General features: G+C 35.0%; 1 long non-coding RNA gene across 1 annotated transcript in view; it reads left to right on the forward strand.

The window, feature by feature from the left end:
• The first annotated feature begins 22 nt into the window (after nucleotides 1-22).
• Nucleotides 23-9784, forward strand: part of LOC108973126 — a 42661-nt gene continuing 32899 nt past the window's right edge. The window contains exon 1 of the long non-coding RNA XR_001993709.1: nucleotides 23-99. This is a non-coding gene — a long non-coding RNA (uncharacterized LOC108973126). The remainder of the gene's footprint in view (nucleotides 100-9784) is intronic.

Genomic DNA, 9784 nt, shown 5'->3' on the forward strand with positions numbered 1-9784 from the left:
AACAAAATATAATAATAATAATTTTGTTATTAAGCAGGCGAAATAACTACGTTAAAAGCATTTGCTGTGGCACGAGAATWAGATTGGCGCACGCAAAAGGTGAGTCCACCAAAACAGAAATTCTATACAAAGCATAATAAAAACAACAAAAAATTGCAAAAATTACTGCATGAATCCCTTTGAGCCGCTTGCCTTTGCTTCACTCGCTGGTGCGACGTGACGTATGCGCAACATTTTTAAACATTTAAGTAAGCCGCCAACAGCAGGCGTGCGACCCATACAAACATACCTTCGAATAAATGCGTATATATCTATAGGTTCATTTATATACATGTTTATATGCATGTTTATTTGTACGTAGGCACTGGGCGATAACGAGAACACGAACACGAGATTGAATGTCACGCATACAAGCTGCCCCTGCTTTCCTATTTGTGTTCGGTGTATTGTGTACGTGTATGTGTGCTCGGCTTGTAACAACAATTTTGCTTGTAACTTTATGTATAAATAATAAAGGCAAAGTGAAAAGAAACAATAACAATTTTAAAGCATCTCACGCGCACCAACTACAATGGCCTCATAAAACCGCAGATTTTTTGTGATTTATACCCACTCTGCATGCGCCGTTAAAGGTCCATATTCGTGATGGAGCCACAATGGCTTAACCGCGCGCATGTGTGTACAGCGTGCTATAAACTAACGTATTAATAAAGCTTTTTCGTGCAAAGTGAAGCCTGGCAGGTTCATATTCTGCACAATATGTTTACGTGTGTGTGTTGTTACACTGCAGCTTSGCTCGATTTGCGTTTCCTATAAATAAATTCAGCGTATAAATTCTTAATTTTCGGCTGAAATTCGAGCTATTGCAGTGGTGTGCTTTTATGGCGGAAAGTAAAATAATTTTCTCAATCTATTTTCAATTTTTTTTTTTCTAACTTTTTGCAAAGTTTTTGTCGTTAATTTGGTGTAAACATTTGAAGGGTTTTGGATTTTTGAGTAAATTCCTTTCATTTGCAGCGCAATGTAAAAATTTTTTGTGTGATTCAACTACTAATTTTATTGATTGTAATTTATTTTGAAACGACTTTTTTACTTCAAATATTKGTTGTCTACAATTACATTGCTATATTATTATGTTTTTACTACTCTAAATATAGTCAGTAGTTGCTTCAGATAGAGTTTCTAACTAATTCTAAAACAACTAAATTTTTTTTGCTTTAAATTTTCACTTCGAAGCAAAGCAATAACATTTGTTGGCAATTGTGATAAGAAAATTTAACTTTTGCCATCTATTATAATTTCGAAAATATATTTATGTAATATTAGAATTTACTTTAAAAATTAATTAAAACTTAATGTCAAAATTTTTTCTTTRAGGTGTTACATGGGTTTRCGGGTTTCAAAAAATCGRATTTATATTCATTGAATTTACTAAAAATTCTACAACACCTATAGAATATTGCCCTTAATTTTCAAGTTGATCCGATKWATAGTTTCGGAGATACAGCSTTGAGAACTTGTGCGCTCGARGCTAGCTAAGCTAAGTGCGCGTTTTTCTAGAAACTGAGTTTTTGAAGTCTGCTSACAWSATTTCTCGAGAAATACTTAAYCGATTTTCTYCAAATTTTACAYAGGTCTTTRAKRYGMKWYTYWWMRMRWWRKASGMGARRKWTTTTTTTYSRWTWMMRSYWWTTKRAAAAAAARAAWTRTTGAGRAATTTTCAKWTTGTTTGTAAAAATGTCTGACTAAAATCYAATTTTCACTTTTTTTCCTTCGTCCATGTTCTCAGTTTAGTTTTTAACTAAAACGTGTATTTTTTCTCCATAGAAGCTACATTAAAAAAAAAAAATATCTTTCTTTTGCCCAAAATCGTTTCACAATTATTCTCAATTACTTTTTTATAACAATTTAAATACAGTCCAGAAAGTTCTCAACATACTCAACATACTCCCTTCGATTTTGCTATTCTGTTCCGAAAGTCGAGAGAAAGTTTCTTTTGAGATATTTRTGAAGAAGTTTATTTGCGAAACAGAAATGTAATTCATTGCATTAACAAAAACAAGAATAACCAAAGCATAAGAAATAACCCAATATGGAAATTTTCTTGGCGAACATACTTTGTTTTTTTTTTTTTTTCGGTTGGTCCACCTTGGCTTTCGGTCACTATTTATAAACGTCGATGCAGTTTCTAAACTTTTAGTTACATCGCCAGCAATTTTGTGCCAAACTTGAGTAAATACAGGTTTTGGCGTTCATTTTCTTTTCGAAAATATTTCAAATGTGTTAAATCGAATTTGTAGCTGGTGATCGCGGTGGTACATTTAGTTATCTGTAGACATTATATAGAAGCCAGTATCGAAGAATATGCACGGTCTGATTTCTAGTATGTCTTTACTTGTGTTTCAATATGTTTTTATAAACACAGCGCTCAATAGTACCCATTGTAAAACCCACGCGATCAACTCCAGATGAAGTCATGGCACCCAAAACWATAATGCTACCGGCTTCATATTTGACTATATGTAGATATGATATTCGTCACATTAAGCGCACTGCCAAGTAAATGCCGCACAGAGAACTTTCCTCACTTTYGTGACCTTCTACACATAGCTCTAGCCATTATTTGCAAAAATATTATTTTTTGAATCACCATGTGAGATAGAACGGATGTTTCGTACTTACACTATTCCCATGAGAAAAGATACTAGTATCTTTAAGGTACTATGAAGGTCGAGCGATACAATTTTGCTGAATCAGGCTTTTGTCTCATCAACATCGAATTATCTACATACCGATRTGTAAATWCATTGATTGATGCGAGGTATGGGAAGTGTCTTGTTGAAACAATATATCGATCTTATCGCTATTAGTCGGTTATACTGGCGGTATAACGAACTGAACAAAATGTGACTTGAAAACGTCGGATCTTCTTGGAACTTTTCAAGAGCCTATAAATTAAAAGTAGTCGTTTGGGAAGGTCGAGCAGTTTCAGTTCTTGCACAAGCTGTTTAAGTGAAAGTCCAACTCGTGAAATATTGAATTCTATTCAATGTATACTACACMTTACTTCCATACTATAGATATGCCGTTTCAGTTTTTGTTGGTTTTAAAATATTTCTGAGAATTTGTTTGAACATTGAAAGCTCTCAACTCTRCTAAATTTGCTCTCAAAGTAATTTGTATTTAATGGAGTTTATTTAAGTTGTTCATAARCTGAATTCTAACTGTGCAAAGTTGCATTTCATAAAGTACAAATGGAAAATATTTTTACTTTTGTTGTGGTTTTTTGTTTTTGTTGCTACGCTTTGAGTTAAACATAAGTTGCTTTGAAACAACAAAAACAATTGCTTTCTAATTGAGACAGCAGTGAAATATTTTCGAAATATCTATATGTATGTATGCACACACACATAAACATCTACGCATATTTGTTCTAATTTGTTGGGGAAAACAAAGTGAAATGTCCAACTGAATTAAATCCGACAAGCAACAAATTGCTGACAATTCTGCAAATCAAAATTATTTCATGAACAAACAACATTTGTCTGCGCCTTGAGTAAACAGCAACAACAGCAAAAAACATAAAATTTGCTGCAAAAATGTGTGCATACAAAAGCAAACAACAACAAGCACCTACCGCAGAGATCTCGAAAGCACTTTGTGCAGATYTTTGTTGAAATTCAATTGAAATTTCTAATTCACTTTGCGGTGTCTAAGCAAGATTTATTGTGCTATTTGCAAATTTCTTGCCTCACTGGCAAGTTTGTGTTTGGCTGTGTGTGTGTCTGTGCTGGCGCGATATGCATCAGAAATCATACAATATCCACAAAAATACACACAAGTTTGAAGCGGAGTGAAACCCAGCGGAAATGAAATGAAATTGTGGGCACAAAATGGAATAACTGTTTCGCAGACGGTAAATCAATAAAACGCCAAAAAAACTCGCTGACGCGTTATTTCGCTGAATCGCTTTGTTTTTGATGTTCTTGTTGTTGTTGTCATGTGATAGCAGTCTTGGCTTTACAGTTCTGGTTGTGTGTAGTTTTAGTTGCTTGTGGTTGTTGGTTCGTAGCTGTTATTGCTGGTAGTTTCATTGCGTGTTAGTGCAGTTTGCCGGCAWTCGAGTCGCATGACTTTGAAAATTGTTGCTGTTTTTATTTGTCGCTACCCGTTTTGGGTCTATGGAACTCCTGTCCGAAGTGCATAGACGATTTTTTTATATGATTTTATCGCTCCAAATACCAGCTATATACTTCTGCTTGCTCGCAACCTAAGAAAAAAGTACTCATTGCCTTATTATTACTCTCGATAACCTCTGTGACTTGTTTTTGTTTTTTCACTGTTATAATGAATTATAAAGTATTTTGGCTTTTATGTACCAAAATACTTGATTTTTTTTTTATAACCCAGCTTGAAAATACCCATATAACCCAAATCAGATTGTAACATACATATTATACAATAATGCATGCCAAATKTCCTSACGTTTTCTTATCAAGTAAAAACTAAACAAGGGATATGCACCTTGGTTTGCAAGACATCTATAACGTATGATATAGTGGACATCGGCAAATGAGTRGCTTCTTGGGAAGAAAATGATAAAAATTCAGGAACTAGTTCGCGTAGTTGGTAAACCTCTGATTCATTGACACGCTTCATACCCAAAACTTAAACCAAAATGCGTTTACACGATCCATAAAATGGGTTGATTCTCTCCGTTTGTTTCTTGTTTATGTAACTTTTTCGCTGTCGTCGGCTTTAATAGCATGAACGACTTGCATGATTCAAGTTCTCGATGACTTTTACCTTCACTGAATGCCTTGTGCCATAGACTTCCAAAGAACTTCTGCGATTCCCTTGGAAATTAAAATCGGCAAACAAACTGTTCCCGGAAACCTATTAATTCTGAGTCTATCGTCATCAAAATAGAGTTGAAATATTACATCATCTACTTGAAAGATATGCAAATATTATATTCTTCTCCTTTATTGGCATAGAAACCGCTTACGCGGTCATAGCCGACATAAATGACACAACAGCCTCGTATAAGACTTATMCAAGGCTGTTTTCTTCTTTTCATTGGGGGTGTTTTTTACGTGGCGGGTATSAAACACAGCGCATAAYCCTGKGGWGCGATGTTTCGMSTTCTCACTTTAGCTGAAATACTTGRTTTTAGACCGGAAGCTGTGAGCTGATTGAGCCATATGTAAAAGAGTCGTTTCTGGCCACTCTCAAGTGAATACCACTCAGAGAACTATCCTCACTTGCGTGAATTTCTACAAATGGCTCCATCCTCCATAAATATTATCAGCATTWGTTTCAACTACTTTCTCTACAACAGCTTCCAGGTTTTTACAAAATATATAAAAATAAATGTTTTTACAGAGACKCGCTAAACTGCTAGGAACTTTAAGTAAGGCCGAATTTCTTACGAAACTGAATAGAGGTTTCCATGAAGGCGCACAACGCAAAGGCGATGCAAGATTGCATAACTAGCACTGTCAAGTGTTTGAACAGCTGATATGGGTTGTTCGATTCGCAACGTTGGCACGAAATTTATTATACCCAGAAGACATTCTCGGAGACCCAATAAAGTGCATGGATATATAGTTGCTTAAGGTGAAGAGCCGAGTCGATATAGACAYGTCCGTCTATCTGTATATAAGCGATCCCCCAGCCGAAGTTAACATTTTTTCTTGAATACATTCTTGTTTATTTTATTTCTTGTTCTAGTTTATCAATTTCTTTTGGAAGACCTTGAACTCCCTTATCTTGAAATATCGCATTATATGTACCAAATGTAGCACGCGGTATACATATTTATGTGCAGCAAACTCAATTGTACAAATGACTTACTTACTGCCAAACCAAAGTTGACTTCAAACAAAGGCAACTTCCGTTTATTGATTTTTGTGCAGCGAACTCTATGTAATCTGCTCTATTGCTTACTGACTAATTGCCACAATGGCGAATGCACGGACGGAAGGAGTTTCATTCACCACAACAGTACACTGACTCAACGAAAATATTGCAGTGAGAATAAAATGCTTCGAGCAAACATTGTGGTTTTGGAAGCCGCCGTGTATATTGAAAAGCGAAAGTATTCTATATACCACATACTATATATAAGTATAGCGTTACATGTGTGCACAGTGGAATAACGGCACAATTCACTGCGACTCACATTTCACTCGGTTGGCCTTTCACTTTTCCCACAAGCGCACAACTTCATCACATAAAATAGTTTACACACACATACACATGTTTATGTCTATGTATATGAGTCTGCATACTAAGCGATTTCTTACCCACTCCGTGCGGCTTCATCGATTTTGCATGTCGCGTGCTGTCGCGCTTGCAATGTGATTACTTTCAACGATTTCTGTTTGTACTCGCACGAGTATTCCGCCTATTTGGCCATTATAACGGCTTTGTTGTTGCTGCTGCTTCACTTTTATTACCAAACAGAYACATAYATACATATGCATACATATAGACGATATGCTGATGTGCTTGTGTTTGTGTTGGTGCCCGTCTGTCTTCGCTTTTATTAGTGTTTCCAACTGAAGTTTTATTGAATTTTATTGCGGCAGGAAGGAAGCRCGCGGTCGTTTCGTCTTTCGTCTGCTCCATTTTGAATTTGGCGAAAAATTACGAAATCAATTGTTCAGAGGCGTTTCGACGCTAATAAGTTTAAGTATCTGTTTTGGCATGTGCTTGTGGAACTGAAGTTCTCTCGYAATTCACCACACGTACTTTAGGCGAGCATTTAATAGCCTTTTTTATCCGCCGAGTGCAATTCAATTTATCAAACACGCCAAATTGAGTGGGTTTTAGATATAATGCAGTGATATTGTGGGAATGGTTATTTTAGCTTAGGCTTACTTGRAAGTTTAGTTTAGACTTATAAGTCTTACATTGGCCCAGAATGATATAAAGTCATGTTACATGTCACTTACTGAAATACTAGAAAAGCTTTTAGGTTATATTTAGAGATAAAACTCTGGCTCGGGATGTTATAAATTTTGCTTTTCTGTCCGTTATCGAAATACCAGGGAGCTTTCCAAAGGATTTTGGCTAAGCTTCATAAAAGCATAATCGATTTTGAATCGATTTCTGAAATATGAGAAACGTTTTTCGAAAACTTTTACCAGTGAATTAATTATTCTATAATTATTAATATAACTTTGACTCCAAATTTYATATAACCAGAAATAAGTTTAGAAAACTTTTACAATAAACTAATACTTAAACTAAGACTTAGACTGAATACATCTGCGGCTCAGTATGTTATAAAACCAGCTTTTATGGCGCCTACTGAAATATCAGAAAAGCTGTTCGGAAGCTTTTGCCAATTAAYCAAATATTTCACCTGTATCTGAGTTAACACTTATATATAAGCATAATTTTCGCTCAGAATGGTATGAAACTAACTTTAATGCCTCTTACTAAAATATTAGAAAAGCTTTTTGGAAGGTTTTGGCTGTGCACCCGATACTCTACTCGATATCTAATACTTATACGTATAACTTTAGCTCACGATGTTCATGTAAATTCAGCTTTTTTGTCGATTACTAAAATATCATAAGAGCTTTTCCAGAGCTTTTACCAAGAACGAAATATTATATCTATATAGATAAAAATTTAACTAGGGATGTTATAAAAGTAGCTTTAATATCCCTTACTAATATATCAGAAAAGCTTTTCGGAAGCTTTTACATTTATAAATACATTACATGGAACCAGTTTTGAAATCGCTTTCTGAAGTGCCAAAAAAGCTTTTCGGAAGAACATRTCAAGAAAGCTTGTTGGAAGCTTTTACAGTAAACTATAATAACTATACTAGTAGATATGTGGCCAAGGGCTTCAAGCATTTGAGACAATTCGTTTCATTAATTGTTTAAGATTTTAACTGAGCTTTCAATTGAAGGACGGCGTTTAACCAGCTGMAAATTGTTTTAGACGAAGGAAGTAGACATAGAGAACACAGCTGAAGGATGGTTGTGATAAAAGCTATATTGGTCAATGGTTAGAAAATCTCGATGCTTCTTCTGATACTTTCTAATGCTCAACCTTRACGAGGAAGTATTGATAAACTGGTTCGATGCACTTTTTGATTATGGGACGAATATTAATATTCAAGAGTTTGCATTTCGGATTTTGGAAACAGATAATGAAAGACCAAGTTTAGTTTCATTTTGTCATTTTGTCATTTTCACGTTTTTGTTCTGATTCTTGCGGAGCTTTAGCACACTTTATTGAGCTTTTCTTCGTGAAAAACTTTCTAACTTTGTCACTTTAATTCTAAGCGACTATGATTCACAAATATAAAAAACAAAAATAAAATCAAAACAATTAAGAGAGAAATGGCCATAAATACTTAAAAGCCATTTTTCCATTTTTCCACTTTTCTCTGATTTTCCTGATTTCCCGTTATCAAAATGATGACATAAAATCATGAATATCTTAAAAATAACTTAATATTCCAGCTAATGACATTTCTTCTAATTATTTACAAAAACAAAAATCATTTCCAATTAACTTAAAAACCTTTGAATAAGCAACAATAACAAGAACAAACACCATTTAACCGCTTAATTATTGAATACTGCACATTGAAGAAACAATGGTGAAAACTTTCTGCCATTACGCCAACAGCTGTTCACATTTCGGCCAACACAAACAATAACAAAAACATTGGCCTCACTTTACCGGAGTAAAAGTCATGCTGGTGGTTCAGAGTTTGGCAACCGAATTCTTTTGCCATTTAATTTTGTAATTCAATAGCTACAAGCGGCAAGCAACAACAGCAYATGCGGCTAAAGCGACAGCCGAGAAACTCGAAAAGCGAGCAAAGAAAATTATGTGGGTAAAAGTTGATTTTCATGGAATTTTTCGACGCTCGTACACTCCCTCCACCGTCTTGTTAGTCTTGTGTCTAACGGTTATWATGGCTTGAAGCTTGTGTTACTTACGCTTTGTTTACCACTCATCCATCTCACTGACACTTGGCTTTGGCTTGTCCGTATACAGGAGTTTGTGTGTGAATTGATGTCTGTGTATTCTCTTTATGCTCTTTTTTATACCCTMAACAGGGTATATTAAGTTTTCTTCTTCTTCCTAGAAGGAAACGGTTCAGCCCCTACGCTTTGTATACTGCATATAAGTGAGACGATCTAGTAATAGCTGTCTGTGTAATGGAGAACTGGTCTCGCAGTTTCTGATATACCGATCTGAAATTTTGGAAGAAAGAAATTTGWAAAGGGTATTATAACTTCAWTGCAACCGAAATTAACGTTTTCCTTTGCTTTCATTATTATTATTTTKTATTTTTTCATTTTCACATTTCTGCTTTGCTGCTTCAACTGTGTATAATTAAGTTTGTGTGCCGTTGCGCTGTGCCATTAGTGTTGCTGTTGTCGGCCATTTGTTTTAGTTGTTGTTGATTTTATGTCCATGTTTGGCTTTTTCTCAAACTTTTTTTTTTTTTTTTTAGTACTTTCCTTTGTTTCTCTTTTGTCACACGATTACATTAATCAATGTTCGAGCTCAGCGAATTAATTTATAATGTTTGAAAAAGCTGTGGGTGAACAGATAATTTTGCAGCAGGTCAGAAGTGTCAAAAACAGGCCTCTGACTTTAAATGGCTGTATGTTAATGAGTGTAGATAACACTGTGGAACATTTTTGGGATTATTGTCTGGGGGATGAGAAATTCCAAGTCAGGGTGATGGTACTACTAGGTCAGTATAATAAAACCCTCAACGGGTTTGGCGTTCGTATGT

The sequence above is a fragment of the Bactrocera latifrons genome, unplaced genomic scaffold (genome assembly GCF_001853355.1).
Source record: "Bactrocera latifrons isolate USDA-ARS-PBARC rearing strain unplaced genomic scaffold, ASM185335v1 scaffold_46, whole genome shotgun sequence".
Classification (NCBI taxonomy): Eukaryota; Metazoa; Arthropoda; class Insecta; order Diptera; family Tephritidae; genus Bactrocera; species Bactrocera latifrons.